Source organism: Triticum dicoccoides, chromosome 4A (genome assembly GCF_002162155.2).
Source record: "Triticum dicoccoides isolate Atlit2015 ecotype Zavitan chromosome 4A, WEW_v2.0, whole genome shotgun sequence".
NCBI classification, from domain to species: Eukaryota; Viridiplantae; Streptophyta; class Magnoliopsida; order Poales; family Poaceae; genus Triticum; species Triticum dicoccoides.
Genome location: NC_041386.1, coordinates 456,390,482 through 456,409,666, shown reverse-complemented (window position 1 = coordinate 456,409,666; position 19,185 = coordinate 456,390,482). Strand labels below are relative to the sequence as shown.

The following is a 19,185-nucleotide window of genomic DNA, read 5'->3' as shown; positions in this document are numbered from 1 at the left end:
GAATGGCTTCTGATGTGTTGTGCTTATGTATTATGATTGCAGCTGCCGACCTCTTCCTGGGCTTCGCAACCAGCTTCCAGCAGGTCTACGCGCTGGCGCAGTGCGACGTTTACTGTAGAAACTACGTCACCGAGGCCGTGCAGCGCATCGTGGTCGAGTGCGGCGGCGCCCCCTCCGGCCAGGTCTACCTCGGCAAGTGCTACATTACCTACAGCTACTACCCCCACTATTTCATGAATGGTTCATTACAATAGTTCTTTTTGCAGTAATTTCAGTGTTTCATAGATTAAGATTACAGATGTATGTTCATGAATGATGAGTAGTATCAGTTATTTCCCAACTTGAAAGAAACCGGAATAGGCAGTAGTAGGACAATGAGTCATCCTGCACTAGTACAAGTACATGAACAAGTAGTATTATACGAGTCAGTGTTGATTTTGAAATTTGATGCTCTCTAATGATTGCTCACGTGCCCTCAGGAATCTGTTATTCCTTTTTCATCATCAGGATGACAACAAGTCTTCTTAGTGGGATCAGACGGCACATTGTTGTTGCCAAAAACACTGTGATGTCATTTCGCTTGTATGCCATACTCTCGCTTGTATGTCATTTGGAAGTAGTAGGACAATGAATCTGCTCTAGTTTAAACAAGTTGGGATCCATCAATACAATAGGACTTAGTTTACGTTTCATCTTGCTTGTAATCAATATCCTCACTTCTAATTTACCTCAAGTTTACCGTTTACCGTAAGTTTCAAATTAGAAGAAGTTTCAAATTCTTATGTTGGTTTATGTTCTCTTTGTAGGTTATGAGATGTGCTGCTGGAGACATGCCGTTAGCAAACTGGAAGTGATGCAACCAAATCTAATCGGAAGCATGGCCTTCTTGTAGGTTTGCACATAAGTCGAACTTGTAGTGTATAAGTAGTCGCTGGAGCTGTGATGGTGATCTTTCTTTTGACTGGCTGTCGTTTGTTATAGATGACAATCTTTTAGTTGCTGCTTCAAATGATGTAACTGCAAGAAATGATGTATGATTGTACAGTGAAACAAATGTTGCTTTGATAGCAAAATTGAAAAAAACTGAATTGTTTCTCTGTTGTCCGGTCCTTTGAATTAGTGGGCTGAAAATATTGATGGGCTAGAAGAGGCCTTAGCCCAAACAATATTGGACAAAGAAATGAAAGGAAAAACATCTTAAAAAATTTAAAAAATTAAATGGACCGCAGAAAGGCCGAGGCCCAGAAAAATGGAAGAAGCTCAGAAAACAAAAAAGGCCAAATTGTTGGGCCAGGCCCATGTACTTAGCGAAAATTAACAAAATATATATATATATATATATATATATATTAAAAAGGCTGAATTAATGGGCTCGGACCATCTAAAGCACCGAAATGGACCGGGCCGATTCTAATTTTTGACCTTTTCAATTGGTCGCAATTTTGCCACCTCAGATTGCCACATCGGATCCGACATGGCCTGGGGAGAGAGCTAGCGACCAAAATAGAAGGTCATAGGATCAACGACCTTTTGTTAAAGGTCGCTATAGTCAGTTTACGATGCCCAGCTTTTGACCTTATGTTTTTGGTCACAAAAAGGTCATAAATGGAAATTTGTGACCATTCAGTGACCAATAGTGGTGGTCATAAGTTGACATATTTCTTGTAGTGACTTCATTTGCGGCGGAGCGGAGCAAAGGCGAGACTGCTCGCGTCGGGGCGGCTCAACTTGATAGAGGAGGAGAGGCGGCCGACGAGGTAAGGTCGTTGAGGTGGCGGCTCGCAATAGGGTCGGAGGCGACTCAGGGTGTCGTAAGGGCGACTTGGAGGCGAGGACACTGCGGCGCTCGCTCGAAGGCAGCGGCTGACCCGCGAGTGTACGGTACGTGCCAGGTCTGTGGCGACCGGGCGTGCATAGGTGTGTGCGTGAGTGCATGTTCGTTAGAGATAGTCACGGGATAGGGGTAGACGCTAGCGATCCATGCGGGTTCCAGCCGCGCCCAGCGTGTAGGACCGCGTCGTGAGCGCAGGGGGCGCATGCGGATCGTGGGGCGTGTACGTGCGCATCGTGGGTGTGTGAGCAGCGAGTGTATAAGGTCTCCCTCGGCCTGTGTAACTTGGAGTGGTGCCTGGGAATGAGTTCGTGCTCGTGGTAGTGGCGTTCGAGCGCCGAAAACCTCCTGTGTCCACCTGTGTCTTCTTCTTCCCTTCTTCTTCTACCTCGGTCCGCTGCAGAACAAGAGAGCTGCGGAGAGGTAGGCGAGAGCTAGGGCTAGACGGCAACAACAATTGGTATCAGAGCATTGGGTTTGGAGGAGCTCGCCGGCGATGGCGCACGTCCCGTGCGGCGGCGGAGGATGGTGATGCCGAGCGTGCGGAGAGCGCGGCGACCGCGGCGGTCCTGCGCGGTGGCGCAGAGGCTGCGGTGGCGCGGCGTGGCTCGGCGGAGGGAAGGCCAAGCTCCGGGACACGCCGGATCGGCCGCGTTGGTCGCGTCGGAGCGCGATCATGGCGCGAGCTGGAGACGAGGGGAGCGTGGCGAATGAGGTGCGGCGGCAAGCCGGGCGCGACCGGTGCGTGTTATGGGTGCGCACCGGACGCATCGGGCGCGTCGGGACCGCGGGCGTGGACCGCGCCGAGGCGCTGGACCTGATTGCGCAGATCGCGTACGTGCGCGATGGGAGCGTGGGCCGGGAGCACGGCGACGCGGGGAGTGCGCGCGAAGGGCACGGCGGTCGCGGAGACGAGGAGGTCGCGAGGGACCTGCGTGGTGGTGCAGAGGTCGCGATGGCTCAGCGCGACAATCGTCGAAGGTGCGCGGCATGGAGACACGGCGTGGCGGCCCACGGGACTGCGGGCTGCTGCAGCGGGAGCGAGCGGAGGCTTGTGACGGAGACGCTGCGGAGGCGTACATGGCGAGGTGACGACGACAACGAAGGAAGCTGCACCAACTCCGGTGACGGCAGATCATGGCTTAGGGCGTGAATGATGGGAATAAGCCATGCTCGGGACCATGGTGACCCGCGAGTGTACGCGTACGTGCCAGGTCTATGGCGACCGAGCGTGCGTAGGTGTGTGCGTGAATGCATGTTCGTTAGAGATAGTCACGGGATAGGGGTAGACGCTAGCGATCCATGCGGGTTCCAACCGCGCCCAGCGCGTAGGAGCGCGTCGTGAGCGCAGGCGGCGCATGCGGATCATGGGGCATGTACGTGCGCATCGTGGGTGTGTGAGCAGCGCGTGTATAAGGTCTCCCTCGGCCTGTGTAACTTGGAGTGGTGCCTGGGAACGAGTTCGTGCTCGTGGTAGTGGCGTTCGAGCGCCGGAAACCTCCTGTGTCCACCTGTGTCTTCTTCTTCCCTTCTTCTTCTACCTTGGTCCGCTGCAGAACAAGAGAGCTGCAGAGAGGTAGGCGAGAGCTAGGGCTAGACGGCAACAACAGCGGCTCGCAGCAAATTGGAAACGGTCGTTTGACCGTAGCAGTAGGAGATTGACCGGCTCAGGGCCGCCAGGGCAGGACGCAGGCGAGGCTCGGTGGCGACTTGGAGGTAGCAGCTCGGTTTCGGAGGCGGCTGCTGTCGAGGTGAGGTAGAGCAAAGCCAGCGGCGGCTCACCGGGCTCTGCCTGCCGGCGGCGAGGTGCGGTTGCATCGGAGAGGCGCTGGCGGTGCGGGGCATGACAGAGCAACAGCCGAAGGTCGGGCCGTAGGGGCGGGGACCACTGTCCAGTTCCGAGTCGTTGACTCCCTTTTCTTTCTTTTTTAATCTAAATCATGGTAGCATCGGACTGCAGTTGTATATAGAAAGAATTCCTTATTTAACACTATTTTAAAGTTGAATTCCCTATTTAACACTGCCAAAATATTTCTTCCCTATCTATCATCGACTCTAAATTTCATTCCCAATATAACACTTTCGTCAATTTCTTGAGCTAACAGTGTTAAATGGTGCTTGAAATGACAATACTACCCTTGGCACTAGTATATCACCAAAATTTTCATTCTATTTTCTCCGATGCCTCTGCTAGTTTTAGAACGCTAAAAGAAATCATCGAAGGGCTGCACATGTACGTGCAAAAGCTAGCTGCTTCATTGATTTTGCTGCGGAATAGTGCACGCACGTCTAGCCGTATGTGACGCACGTACATGTGAAAAGCTAGCTTGCTGGATCGATCAACTCCGCTCTCTCGGTGAAACGAACGCAAACACGACGTGCTGCCACTGGCTCCAGCAGGTGCGGCACAGTCTGCTAACTCCAACTTGCATACGGATTACAGAACACTTCTCGTCGTCGTGCCCACGTACCACCAGAGCCTGGCCTATCAGCCTATCAGGTAAGTTTAGGAAAATTAGTTTTAGCACAACCTTTTGGCCACACTGACTCATGTTCCCACCTTTAAATATGACACGGAAATATAGGGGCAGATTGGCTAGATGTTTGAGGGCAAAATTGTCATTTCATACATCACTTAACACCGTTAGCTCAAATATTGTACATAAGTGTTATATTGGGAACAAAATTTAGAGTTGATGTCATAGAGGGAAGAAATATTTTTCCAGTGTTAAATAGGGCATCCAATTTTAAGACAGTGTTAAATAAGGAATTCTCTCTTGTATATAAGGATTTGTAGATCAACTAGTCCATCATGCGGAGCGAGTAGTACTAGTTGAAATAGTACACTGGAGTTTCACATAGATCTTGCTTCAAGGGTCAGATGGATGAGTTTGACCTCGGTCTCCACGCAGGACAAATCGATGGCTGGTTGAACACTTGCCGTCGGCTGATACTGGTTATGATCCTTGCACTAATTCATCTTCGACACGTCTTCAACAATTTTTTTAAACCTGTATACGAACGACAGAGGTGTCGAATCAATCTCGGCGACTTTGAAGCCGCGTACAACACGCCTTCCTAATTCTCATCTCAAACTTGGAACGTGCCAGCTCCATAATTAGCTACGATTATGATCTCAAAAGATGAAATTTTTGTCTCTGCCGCAAGGTTATCCTACGCGATTATACTCTGAAACTTCTTCATCCGGTCAACCGCGAGCTCCTCGATCTCTGAAGAATTCCCTCCAAGAACTCAACACCACAGTGCGCGAGCCCCACGGTGGGCGCCTGTCGTGGAATTGTCACGGCAGATGTCCTCGTTGAAAGGACTTAGTCGTGAGGCCAACGCATCTATGTGGTAGGTTGAGAGGGGTTGAGTGAGACGAGAGGCGCGAGGTTTTACCCAGGTCCGGCCCCTCATGGTGGAGGTAAAAGCCTACATCCTACTTCATTGATATTGATCATGGTGATCACAATTACAGGGGTGCTCATCTCGAGAGCTATTGATTTGTCTGTCTAAACCTAACTTGTGAAACCTTATGAAACTTGTCCCTCTTTGGGGAGCCCTGCCCCTCCTTATATAAGTTGAAGGAACAGGTTATATGTGGAGTCCTATTAGGATTAGTACTAGTCTACATTCTAATACAAACCGGATACAAGTCTGGGTCTTAACTCCTTGTAAGGTAAATATTCTTCACGCCTTTCCTCTTAAACCGGCTCACCATTAATATAAACCGGCCTTCTGGGCCTTAGGCCTTGTCATCCATTTGTCCTGCCCACCGGTTTACTAGTGAGTCATAATGTTCAGGCAGGTTGCTTGTAACCGTCTGGTCAAGGCGGGTCGCCAGTGAATCGCCAAGTGTCAACCAGGTCTTAATTAAACCGGCAAGTCCGGCCGGATCATATTTCCGGCCGGGTCATACCGCGGGATATATCTCCGACAGGATGCGTAATCCACCCGAGTGCCCTGGGAAGCGCAGAACTCCCTGAATTCTTTTGAGTCAAAATTTGAACCGTTGCCTGTGATGATGCTGTGTGGAACTCCATATCTGAATACCAACTCCTTTACAAAACTGATGGTTGTACTCGAGTCTAAGTTCTTGATAGGCTTTGCCTCAATCCATTTGGTGAACTTGTCGACTGCCACAAGCAGATGAGTGAAGCCGCTCCTGCCAGTCCTTAGAGGTCCAACCATATCCAAAAACCACACGACGAACGACCAGGCGAGTGGAATGGTTTTCAACGCAGATGCGGGCTTGTGGGACTTGTTTGCGTAGAATTGACAACCCTCACACTTCTCAACGATTTCCTTTGCTGCTTCATTGGACCGTGGCCAGTAGAATCCTGCTTGGTATGCTTTGGCCACGATGGCCCGAGAGACACATGGTGACCATAGATCCCCGAGTGGATCTCATCCAATATCAGTCGACACTCTTCTGGAGAGATACATCGCCGAGCCACGCCAGTAACACTTTCTCTGTAAAGATGTCCACCTATCACTGTGAGGGCCTTGGACCTACGGACAATTTGGCGTGCTTCAACTTCATCTTCTGGAAGCTCCCGCATGAGCAGATATGCAATATATGGCACAGTCCAGTCGGGGGTGATTACTAAAATCTCCATAACTGCTGGCACCTCAACTTTAGTCAGGTTGGTAGGACTTATTGGTTGGGGAGGTTCTTCAGTAAAGGGATCTTCTTGTACTGATGGGGTATGGAGATGCTCCAAAAACACATTACTCGGGATAGGCTTCCGAGTGGAACCTATTTTTGCCAGGTCACCAGCGGCTTGGTTCTTGATTCAGGGAATGTGGTGGAGCTCTAATCCTTCAAACTTCTTTTCCAACTTCCTCCTGCATTGCAGTATTAGATCATGGCAGGGTTCCTGACATCCCACTCCTTCATCACCTGATTAACTACCAAATCCGAGTCGCCGTAGACCATCAGGCAATGGACGCGGAGTGAGATGGCCACACACAACCCATAAAGGAGTGCTTCGTACTCAGCTTCATTATTGGAGGAATCAAAGTGAATCTAGAGGACATAACTGATTTTATCACCTATTGGGGACACCAGGACCACTCCGGCACCAAAACCATTTAACATCTTAGATCCATCAAAGAACATGGTCCAATGTTCCGAGTCAACTTGAGTTGGCTTTTGCTGCTCAATCCACTCGGCCAAGAAATCCGCGATTGCTTGAGACTTGATCGCCTTCTTTGCCTCGAACTTGATATCCAAAGGAAGAAGTTCACTTCTCTGTTTATAACTTTCAATCGACTTTTGCTCTCAACATCAGCAAAAATCACCAGGGTAGCATTGACCTTCGGGTAACCATCGTCCTTTTCTTCATCTTTGTCCTTATCAGAGTCCTTTTTCACTGGGCTAACCCTCTCGAAACTGCTGAATCAAGAGTCTGCACTATCGAGTGGTATGCTTGGGTAGAATCAAGTTACCCTCTTCATCCTTCTTTGTGTGAATGTGACACGACAAATCTAGGACATCCTGGCCAGACTAATCCTTCAACTTTTTGGGCACCCATGGCCCCTTGGGTTTTCCTTTAAATTTTGCTTGGGTATTCACCACTGCTGCTTTGGCCTGTCCAGCGGCTTCGGCCTTGCGTTTCTGTCTCCGACTGGGGTTTCCACCCCGGTGTCTTGGTCGTATGTATTCCCCTTGCCATTGCAGAGTTGGTCTTCCTCTTCGCCATTCGCGTACCGAGTGGCTATCTCCATGTGATGGCCCCGGAGCGACCGAATTTCAATGTGATCTCTCTGTATCGTACGCCTTCCTTGGAAGCGCAGACGGCTTGGTGCTCTGAAACATTCTCCATCAGATGATGGAGTGTAGTCCACCGCTGGATGTAATCCCTCAAAGTTTCATTCGGTTTCTGGACACAATATTGCAACTCAGACAGCCCAGCGGGGCGCTTGCATGTGCCTTCGAATGTCTTGATGAACACTTGGGCCAAATCTTCCCAACATAATATGCTTCCAGGAGCCAACTGATTCAGCCAAGCTCTGGCTGAACCTTCAAGCATCAAGGAGAGGTGCTTCATGGCTACGTCATCGTTGCCTCCACCAATCTGCACCACCACTCGGTAATCTACCAATCATGTGTCTGTCTTCGACTCTCCAGTAAACTTGCTCACTCCCGCAGCCAATCTGAAGTTGGGCGGGATCTCGGCTGCTCGGATGGCTCTGCTGAAACATTCGGGCCCAGAGACGAACGCCCTGCTTCCACTCAGACGATCTCTGTCTGGCCCTTCTCTATTAGCTCTGCATCTGTCAACCAGGCCCTATACGAGGACTAAGCTCGCATTGAACCCAGGCTCTCTTGGGTCGACTAGAACTCTCCGCTCATCACCGTACGGGCGCCTATCATCATACCGCCGGGGCGCGTACAAACTGCCCCTCGGAGGGGGCGTAGGCACTCGACGGTGGTCATCACGGTGGTATCGAGGATCAAACTGCCCGTGGCCTCGACCAAGGTACTAGTCTTGGCGATAACCATGATCTTCACACCGCGGAGGCGACCTTGGGCTGTGTGCTGACTAAACTATGTCCGCCACGACCGACATTCTGTGAATCCTATTGCGCAACTGAGAAACAGCTGAGTTCTGTTCCCCGGTTGCCCTGAGCAGTGCTCGAATCTGCTGCAACCCTCTACCAGCCTCAGAATGGGACGGCTAAATCGAATCTGCAATACGTGCATCCGCTACAACATTATGGATCGGGGTACGGTATACCTGACACTCTTCTCGAGGCCAAGTCAAAAACAATTGTCATTGCCATCGACTAGAACTTGGAATTTGCCGGCGGGCATGGTCGTCGAGTGCTTGCTGAAGATTCTCCAGGCCCGTACGCTCAGCCAGGGTGGCTAAGCATGCAACCTCCAAAGCCCGAGCCTCGGAGGTCTCCCCAATGATGGGGGTCTAGAGAGCTTGAATGTTTCTGCGATGTAGCTCCTCCCTTTGCTCTGAAGTGAGGGCTTGAGGGTAATACTCATCGTGGTCGTGTGACGGGCCACTTCTGTCGCCGCCGCCATGACGGAATTCGGGCGGACTGCGCTGGGAGTCGACCACGAAGACTTCCGCCGTGGGATTGTTGCTCTTGCACTCAGAAAGCGTGTCCGAATGGCCAGTCGGCTGATCAAACAACCCATAGAGGGATTCATTGGGCTCAATCGCCATGATTTATGGGGTGGTCGACTAACGAGCCACCGCATGCTTCACCCACTGATGGAGCCGCGAATGATCGGATCGCTTGCGGCAGCAGACAACGGGAGCGAAGAGACCACGGGAGCCGACCGATACTGAGTCGACGGCTGCCACGGGAGGACGATGTAGGCACTCGCGCGAAAGTGTGTTGTCTCACGAACGGGGAGAGCCTCGACGTTGAGGGGGGCTTCATGAAGCCAGGCGGAGTCATCGGCGATGAAGGTTAGTGTGCCGAGATGGATCTCGCAACCCAGGGCCAAACCACTGCCGGAAACCATGTTGATGAAGATCAAAGATTTCAACCTCACCGGAAGTCGCTCATATGCCTGCCCCTCGGTGAGTGCCAACTATCATGGGAACGAGTCTGACAGTAGAAGTAGGGGGTACATAGGATAGGGCAGTGTCCTAGCTACGGCGAGGTTGTACGCACAAATTTACGAGTTCAGACCCCTCTCGAAGGAGGTAACAGCCCTACGTCTCGGTGCCGCGGAGGCTTGTCAATTGGAGTGTTGAATAGTTACAGGGGGTGCGAACCCTTGTGCCAGAGGGGAGGGGTGGCTTATATAGAGTGCGCCGACCCCTCACAGGGCTCAGTTATACATGGGTTCAATGAGAGTTAAGTCCTGAATGTTACTAGTAACGCCCGTATTAAATGGTCTTTATGACGACGGAGTGAATGCCTGACGGTTGCCATCCTAGGGTGACTTTAGATATTTTGTACTTCGAGTGGGTTCTTGTACGGTCGAGTGAGTAGCCATTGTCGAGTGGAATTGGGATATCCGAGTGGATTGCACTTCGTGAGGATTTCAGTCGGTATCTCCTATTGAACCTTGTAGGCCTTGAACTCTTGTGTAGTGTCCTTAGGTAGGACGTCTAGGTCAGGCCTACGACCCTACCCTAGGTACATGTCATCGTAATCAGCCTAACATTGTATCCTGTGGTCACAAAGTCCTTGTGTTAAGGTTCAGTTTGACCAAAGTTTTAGAGAAGAAGCTACCATCATACTAGCCTTGCTTGCACTTGGAATCTCAGAGCCGAACCATTTCCCGAACAAAACTTCTGCCAGCTTCCAGTGGAGACAATGCCACTAAATCAAGGAAGAAACACGAACCCCTATCGAACGATCTGTTACATCAGGGAAACACCAAGGGGTGAAAATGAGGCACACCAACGCCGCTTGCACAAAAATGTCCGAGGAACATTTCCCTGACCCCCAACGCGTACTAGGGCAATGTTTCATTGATACCTCTGACTGCCCACAACACGACCATTATAAGGGGTAGGAAAGGGAGGGCCATCTTGATGCCAACATCATGACACATAGTGCACCAGTCCAGATCCGAAGGACGCCATTACATACCCTCTCCCAAAGATCCGATACTAATAGAAGCAAGAACCATCGCTTTGAAGGGAGATCTAGAGGACACCTATTCGCGGCCGCCATCACCACAGCTGGAGCTAAAACTATACATAGTCAAAACCCTTACTAAGAATCCCTAAACTACTTGATGCACGCAGGACAAGGTCCAAGGTTTTCCCTTCCTCCCGTCGCTGCCAGAGCAACCCATGGAGGTAAGGGAACCTGAATGATGTTGGTGATCGAGTCACCTTCTCCCTCTCTCTAGATCCATTCTTGGTGGCTAGGGTTTAAGGGCATCTACAACCACAATGGAAAATTTTGGCTCCTCAAACACTCGCAGATGCGTCCGGCCAATGTCCGCTTTGAACCCCGATTTGTCCATGGACAGAGCTATGCCCCCACTTTCCCCCAATATGGGTCACACAGAAATAATTGATGGAGAGAGAGAGAGAAGGAAGCAAGAATAAAGAAATAGAAAACATGGTCCGTAGTGGGCCAAATACTATGTGACACACTGTCCGAACACGACCCGACATCCCTATATCCTTTTCATATATGGGTTGGATATAGAGATATATAGATAACCTAGACATATTGTTAGCGTATGTATTTTGTATCACCTCTTGTATGTAATTTATGTGACCAAGTCACCCACGCCTGGCATGCGTGCCACCATTATAGGGGCGTTTGGCAACTCCACACTCTCCATATATGTTGTACTCTGTAACACGTGTGATCTATCAATGAGAATAGTTTCCAACTTGGTATCAAATATCCAGTCCCATGGCCGAGCCCGACTCCTCTTCCTCCGCGGCTCCCCGCTCCGGCACCTCACCGCCAATGCTCTCCTTCACGACGCCCGCCGCCCACACCGCCTCGGCCACCTCCACGGCCTCCTCGCCGCCGTTCGCCTTCGGGACCAGCCCATCTCCCTCTCTGGGCACCACCGGCTCTTCCGGATCTCAGTTCGCCCCCCTGTTCACCTCCGCTCCGCCGGCTCCTGCGCCACCGCCGGCATCTCGCCACCCCATCTTCTCCGACCACATCACGCATCACATCAAATTTCTCCTCAACCCGGCCGACCACAACTACCACAAGTGGAAGTCCTTCTTCCTCATGGTGATGATCCGCTACGGCGTCCTCTTACTCATCGAGCACCCGCTTCCCCCAACGCCGATGCCTCCTACCACGAGCTTGATGCCCACGTCGCTCTTTGGATCTACGCCACTCTCGCGGACCCCATGGTCGACCACGTCGTCGGCGCCACCACCACCTATGCCCTCTGGAAGAAGATCCGCGACTTCTTCCTCGCCAATCACGATGCTCGGTACATGATTCTCAACTGGCAATATCGCAATCTCAAGCAAGGTGATCTCCTGTTGCCGAATATGCGCACCGTATGAAGCTCCTCACCGATCGCCTCGCGGACATCGACCACGCCGTCACCGAGACCGACCTCACCACTCAGTTTCTCCATGGCCTTGACAAGTGCCTCGACACCATCCGTGTCGTCCTCGGGGACCAGGGCCTCCCGTTCGACACCGTCCTTTCACGGGTGGTTCTGGCCGAGGAGTCTCAGGCGCAGCACGCCGGCGAAGAGAGCGCTTCGGCCTTCGCTCTTTCTGGCGGTGACCGCGGCCCAGCCAGAGGCTCTGGCTCCGGCTCGCGCGGCTCTGGCGATCGCCCCCCGAGCGGCTCCTCCTACGACCGGCCTCCCTCTGATCGTGCCCCGGCTCCTCCCGCCCAGCCGCACTCTGATCGCGGTCGCGGTGATCATGGTCGCGGACGTGGCCGAGGACGCGGTCGTGGACGTGGCGACTACTCTGCGCGCGGTCACCAAACGCCCTTGCCGGCGCCATTCACCGGGTACTTCGCCCCGTATGGCATGGCGCTCCCGTCGCCGCGCCCCGGTTGGGTTCCTCCGAACGCCGTTGGCGTCCTCAGCCCCCGTCCGGGTGCCCATGCTCAGGCCTACAACATGTAACCGCCGACGCCTCCATCTCCGTACTACCCACCTCAGCAGCCATCGTGGGAGCACCTCACCATGCTGAACGCCGCGTACAGCAACTCCCGCTTCCCCCACAACCCCGCCCCGAGTTGTACATGGACATTGGCGCCTCCTCGCACGTGACCGGCATCCAAGGTAACTTGACCATGTCTCGTTCTTCATTAAAGCGTGTTCCTTCTTTTATTCTTGTCGGCAATGGGCAACAGCTTCCGGTCATCGCCACTGGATCCACCACCCTCACCCCTCACGATTTTTGCCACACTGACATTCTTATTTCCCCTACTATTGTCACTAGCCTTATTTCCGTTCGCAAATTCACTACTGACAACTCATGCTTTGTTGAATTTCCCCCCTGTGGTTTTCTTGTGAAGGATCTACGCACTCGGAGAATTCTCATGATCTCTGCTAGCACCGGCGATCTCTACCCCTTCACTGGCACCACTCCATCCAGGGCGTCGACATTCCTCACCACCTCATCGGATGTGTGGCATCGGCGCCTTGGTCACCCCGACGCTCATAGTTTTTCCTCCCTCCCTCATGATTTTCTCACTGGTTGTAATAAAGAACCACATACTCCATGTAGCGCTTGTCAATTAGGTCGCCAGCCACGTCTTCCTTTCCTCCATCTACTAGCAAAATGTTTTCTCCTTTCGACTTAATTCATTGTGATCTATGGACGTCCCCATTGTAAGCTTTTCAGGCTATCAATATTATCTTGTTGTGTTGGATGATTACACACATTACTCTTGGACTTTTCCCCTCCGCCACAAGTCCGACACCTCCACCGTCCTCCAACGCTTCTTTGCCTTCGTGCAAACACAATTTCACGTGCTCATCAAAAGCATGCAATGCGATAATGGTGGTGAGTTCATCAACACCTCCTTCCGTTCATTTTTCTCCTCCCATGGCATTGCTTACCGCTTCTCCTGCCCCCATACCTCTCCCCAAAACGACAATGCCGAGTGCCTCATTCACACGACGAACGACATCATCCGCACACTACTTATCCAAGCCAATCTCACCCCTCCATTTTGGATAAAGCCCTCCACACGGCCACCTACTTGCTCAACCGGCGCCCTTCTCGTGCCATTGCTTCTCACATTCCCTACTTTCTTCTCCACGGCATCCACCCGACCTACGACCATCTCTGCGTTTTTGTGTGTTTATGCTACCCCAACTTGTATGCCACCTCCGCTCACAAGCTAGCTCCCCGCTCCACTCAGTGCATATTCTTAGGTTATCCCCTAGAACACAAAGGATACAGGTGCTACGACCTTGCATCACGCCGCGTCATCGTACCTCGCCACGTCGTTTTTGACGAAACCACGTTTCCGTATTAGCCTGCCACATCTTGGCACGAGAAGCCCCCCTCCACAGAAGATCCCCATGCAGATCCTTCCATCCCACTGCCCTCCTTGGATCTCGTGCCGATCCCACCGGCCAATCCTCCCCTGCCTCTAGATCCATGTGCGATCCCACCCACCGGGCCCCACCGCATCCCACCTCCACCCCCTGGCTCAGCGCCTCTCCCCGATTCGCCAGACGCCACTAGCCCGTCGCTTTCTCCGGGCCCAGCCGATTCGCCCGCAGCCACCAGCCTGTCACTTTCCCCCGGCCCAGGCTTGCCTCCCGCACCTACCTCCCATGCGGCTCGCTCGCATTCGCCCCCCACCTCGTCCGGTGGACCCTTCTCGCCCCCCGCGCCTGTCTCCCGCACGGTCGCGTCTGCCTCATCTGCTGCCCATGAATCCGCCTTGGATCCAACGTCTTGCACTGTGCCAGTGCCCAGCGAATCCACCTCTTCCTCCGTGCCAACCACTCCCACCCAGCCACGTCTGCCCCGCCACGCCATACCCATACAGCCACCCCACAATGCACACCGCATGTCCACTCGAGCCAAAACCGGCTATCTCATGCCTAAACGCCTTTTCCTCGCGGACATCACTACTCCTTCCATCTCACCCATCCCATCCACATACAAGTCTGCACTCAAAGACCCCCATTGGTGACAAGCCATGCTAGAAGAGTACAATGCTTTAATGAACAACTTTACTTGGTCTTTGGTGCCTAAGCCTGCAGGTGTCAACGTGGTCACGGGCAAGTGGATTTTTCGTCACAAGTTCCACTCGAACGGCTCTTTGGCTCGCTACAAGGCACGATGGGTTGTTCGCGGTTTCACTCAGCAAGAGGGTGTTGATTATGGCGAGACCTTCAGCCCGGTTGTCAAACCGGCCACCATTCGAGTGGTTCTGAGCCTCGCTACTTCCCACTCCTGGCCTATTCATTAGCTCGATGTGAAGAATGCCTTCCTTCATGGCGATCTTCATGAGACGGTGTATTGCTCTCAACCTGCGGGGTTTGTCGACTCCTCTCGGCCGGACCACGTTTGCCACCTTCGCAAGTCTCTCTACGGCCTCAAACAGGCCCCCACACTTGGTTCCTTCGGTTCCAAGCGTATCTTCTCTCCCTCGGGTTTCGTGCCACCAAGAGTGACTCCTCACTCTTTGTTCTTCACCATGGCGCCTCCATTGCATACTTGTTGGTCTATGTCGATGATATCATTCTCATGGCAAACACTCCCACCACACTCCATTCCGTCATTAACTCGCTCAAACGCGAGTTCTCCATGACCGATCTCGGTGCTCTCCATCATTTTTTGGGCATCAATGTCACCCCCAACACGTCCGGTCTCTTCCTATGCCAACAACAGTATACTCTCAAGATTTTGGAACGGGCCAACATGCTTAACTGCAAGCCCGTTTCAATGCCCGTCGACACAAGCTCCAAACTCTCCTCTCATGATGGCAGCCTCTCTCTAACCCTACACTATACTGCAGCCTTGCCGGCGCCCTCCAATATCTCACTCTCACGCGTCCAGATATTTCCTATGCCGTTCAACAGGCATGCCTCTTCATGCATGACCCTCGCGACACTCATATGCAGCTCGTGAAGCGGATCCTTCGCTACCTCCGGGGTACCTCTCACTACGGACTTCAGTTATACAAGTCCTCCACCACAGATCTCATCTCTTACACTGATGTTGATTGGGCGGGGTGCCCGGACACACAAAAGTCCACTTCTGGGTTTTGTGTGTTCCTCGGCTCCAACCTCGTCTCCTGGTCCTCCAAGAGGCAAGCCACCACCTCCCGCTCCAGTGCCGAAGCGGAATATCGAGGTGTTGCAAATTGTGTCGCCGGGTCCTGTTGGCTGCGCCAGCTTCTCTTTGAGCTTAAACACCCGCCCACCCGAGCCACCATTGTATATTGTGATAACATCAGTGCTTCCTATCTCGCTTGTAACCCCGTTCAGCATCAGCGCACCAAGCATATCGAGATCGACTTGCACTTCGTTCGTGACAGAGTGGCTCTTGGCGAGGCTCGCGTTCTTCATGTTCCATCGAGCTCGCAGTTTGCCGATGTTTTCACCAAGGGGTTACCATCACAAGTGTTTTTTGATTTTCGCTCCAGCCTGAACATCCTCCCAAATGGAGTTCCGGCTGAGGAGGGTGTTAGCGTATGTATTTTGTATCACCTCTTGTATGTAATTTATGTGACCGAGTCAGCCACGCCTGGCCTGCGTGCCACCATTATAGGGGCGTTTGGCAACTCCACACTCTCCATATATGTTGTACTCTGTAACACCTGTGATCAATCAATGAGAATAGTTTCCAACTCATATAAGGATAGCAGCAGTGATTAGATTGTTCCCTTGGATGTCCGAGGACCATTTGAGAGGACCGGTTGTAGATGTACTAGTAGCTGCGACACTGTCGACTTTGCAGAACATTAACTCCAAATGATATTATTCGACACTGCCGAGTTTGCAGAACATTAACTCCAAATGAATCTGTACACGTATCCATAGAAATCGAGGGTTATCGTGCGAGCAAAACAAAGAAAGAATGAACACGTACATAGTATGTGAATGTGATCGATCCATGAATTAAGTGAAGGGAAACGTTTAAAATCGGCGTGCCGGCCGAAACTTCGGCCGGCCGCATAGCTCACACGCGCGTTACGCTCGTACACACAACCACGTTGCTCTGGTCCCACGCACCGCTTCCTGCCTCTCACCTTATCTTCTCAGGACCAAGCTCCTCCACTCATTCTGTCCTCCACTCGTTCCATCCTCCTCCTCATACGCATTCCCTCCTCTGCTTCTTCTTTCTCAAATCACTTCATACATGGCATCTCATGCTCCACGCAGAGACGGCGCGTACAGCCGTCGATTTTTTTGTTGCCATGCTCGGCCCAACCTCTCCCATGTCGCAGTGTAGGCCATGTTCGCTGCCACCGTGGTTCCGGCATGCTTTTTTGCTGCATAATTTTTGCTGGAACCGCAATTTGTTTTTGCTGGAAGCATCTTTCGTTTTTGCTGCATATTGAGAGGATGCTGGTGCCTTCGCTGTATGATTTTTTGCTACATCCATTTTTCTTGCTTGAACCGCTCCATTTTTTCCTGGAACCAGAGCTCGACTTTGCTACAATGCTAGGACGGTGGCTGCCAAGCATTTTGCTGCATCGATTTTTTTGGCTGGAACTAGCAATTAGTTTTGCTACATCCAGCCGAAAGCAGAGCTGGAACTGGTGAGTTTTTTGTCTAAGACCATTGGCGGCAGCGCATTTTTTGCTGGAACTGTGTTACTTTTTTGCTGGAATAGTTTTTCATTTATGCTACCACTAGCGAAAACCATTTTTTTGTTGTTGAAGCATTTTTGCTGGAACCAGCAACCACGAAAGCTACAACCGGTTAACAATTTTGCTACAATGGCGACGGCGGGCGACATCGACGAGCTTTTTTTTGCTGGAACCGACACCTTTTTTGCTACAACTGGATGACATTTTTGCTGCTACCGGCAATCTGAGGGAGAGTACAGGTTTTTTGCGAGCTCGTCGGAGGAGGTGCTGCGCCCGACGACCGCCGTGCGCCGGGGATGCGGCGGCCGCCACCGGAGCTGTGACTGTCGAAACGGGGACCTGCAACTACAGGGACAAGCTGCTGCATTCACGGAGCCGGCGAGAAACAAAAGAGACGACGACGGCAACGGCGGCGCCGGCGGCCGGCAAGGGCGGCGACAGGCGAAATACGCCGGACAGAGCTTCTAGATCGGGCGCATCGCTCGTCCCTGACGGCGCGATGGGATTTTTTATCAGAGAACAACAAGACAGAGGAGGAAGGGTAGGAGATCGTGCGGTTCCAGTTTTGCAGATCGTACGGTACCGGTGCGACCGGCCCAAATTTGGGCCGGCGCACCGGCGCCTATCAGTCGCCTTAAGTGAACACTATATCTGTCTTGAAAAATTCCATGAAGAGAGTCGATGATCAGGCCATCATCATGACTTGGAACTCATCGAACGAGAGGGCACCGTCGCCGTCGAGGTCAAATCTGCAGATCATTGCCGTGCACTCGTCCACGCCCAGTTCGTGAGAGCCCAGCCTGCTCAGCGTCCGCCTCAGGCTCGCCGGCGTAATCATCATCGTCGTCGTGGCTTCCGTGGATGATGATGCGTACATCCCGAACGCCTCCCCTCAGACAGCATTGCCTCACGTCAACGTCGTCCTCTTCGTGGGCACCGGCGGCTAGCCTCGAGAACTCTTCTTGGCTCAGCAGCCCGTCGCCGTCGGCGTCCACCGCGGCCAGGATCACTGCCGCCTCCTCCTCCGATACGTCCTCGCCCAGGGTCGCCGCCATGCCGCACCGCAGGTCGGACGCGGACACCTTGCCATCGCCGTCCTTGTCGAAGGCGGCGAACACCGACGGCACCACCATGGCCACCATGATCGAGTGAGTATTCGTCGGTCTTGCTTCCTTTTCACTGAGTTTTGCAGCTGACTAGCTAGCTAGTTGGGATCTGGCAGCTTGATTTGTGTGCCTTGAAGCGGTTGATGATGATATGGAGCGCGAGGCGGGGTATATATATAGTACGCACGCGAACATAAATCAACATGAAGCATGAATTTGCTTAGCTAGACAGCTGAGTTTCCGTGTCATTCTTCTACAGCACATAGATGCGTGTTTTTGTACTCCGTACGCGTATAATTGCCTTGACCAAATTTATGATCGACGATGGAGATAATGCGTTAGCAAGGACACCTTAATTTCCTTGTCATTTTTGTAGTACTTCACGCGTACACCATGATGATAGATCATGGAGTATCGTGGGGTCGTGCGTCGGCCTCTAAATTCCCAGGAAAATATATTAATAACCCAGGGTCAAATGCTTGCTCATGTGTCGAAAAAAAGAAAGAAGAACACAGCATGGATACGTAGACCATAATGGTGTTCAACATGTGGATTGATCGATATGAGGTGGTATTGGTAACGAGGCTTGGCAACGCGGACATCAACAGTCGGCACCGCCGTGGGCACTATCACCATTGACGCACGAAGTGATGGCGAAAATGCTACGCCTACGTAATTCATCTACAAAATCCTATGTAACCTGCCTAATTTATTCTATCGGCCCTTGATTTTTACGGGTGTGGGCCCCTCCCACCCCCTTCAATCCAATCCCAAGTCTACAGGTTTGCTATCACGTAATAAAAATTGTACTTTAAGTTGGTCTAGCATTACTCGTGCACGGCGTGTGGCAGCGGTATGTAGCTCCCTAGAGCTTAATTGCATGTCAACTGCCTAATAATTTCGGCCAACAGGAACTGGATTCAGATAGAAGAAAAAGAGGCCTCATCACCGCGTCACCTACCCTAGCGGCACGGAGGAACCCTAGCCGCCGCCGATGCCGCTAGGCCCTCCCCCCTCCTCTCATCT

General features: G+C 52.2%; 1 pseudogene; it reads right to left on the bottom strand.

Annotated features, from left to right (window-relative positions):
* Positions 1–17,583: 17,583 nt before the first annotated feature.
* LOC119286156 lies at positions 17,584–18,186 on the bottom strand (annotated as a pseudogene).
* Between the last annotated feature and the right edge of the window lie 999 nt (positions 18,187–19,185).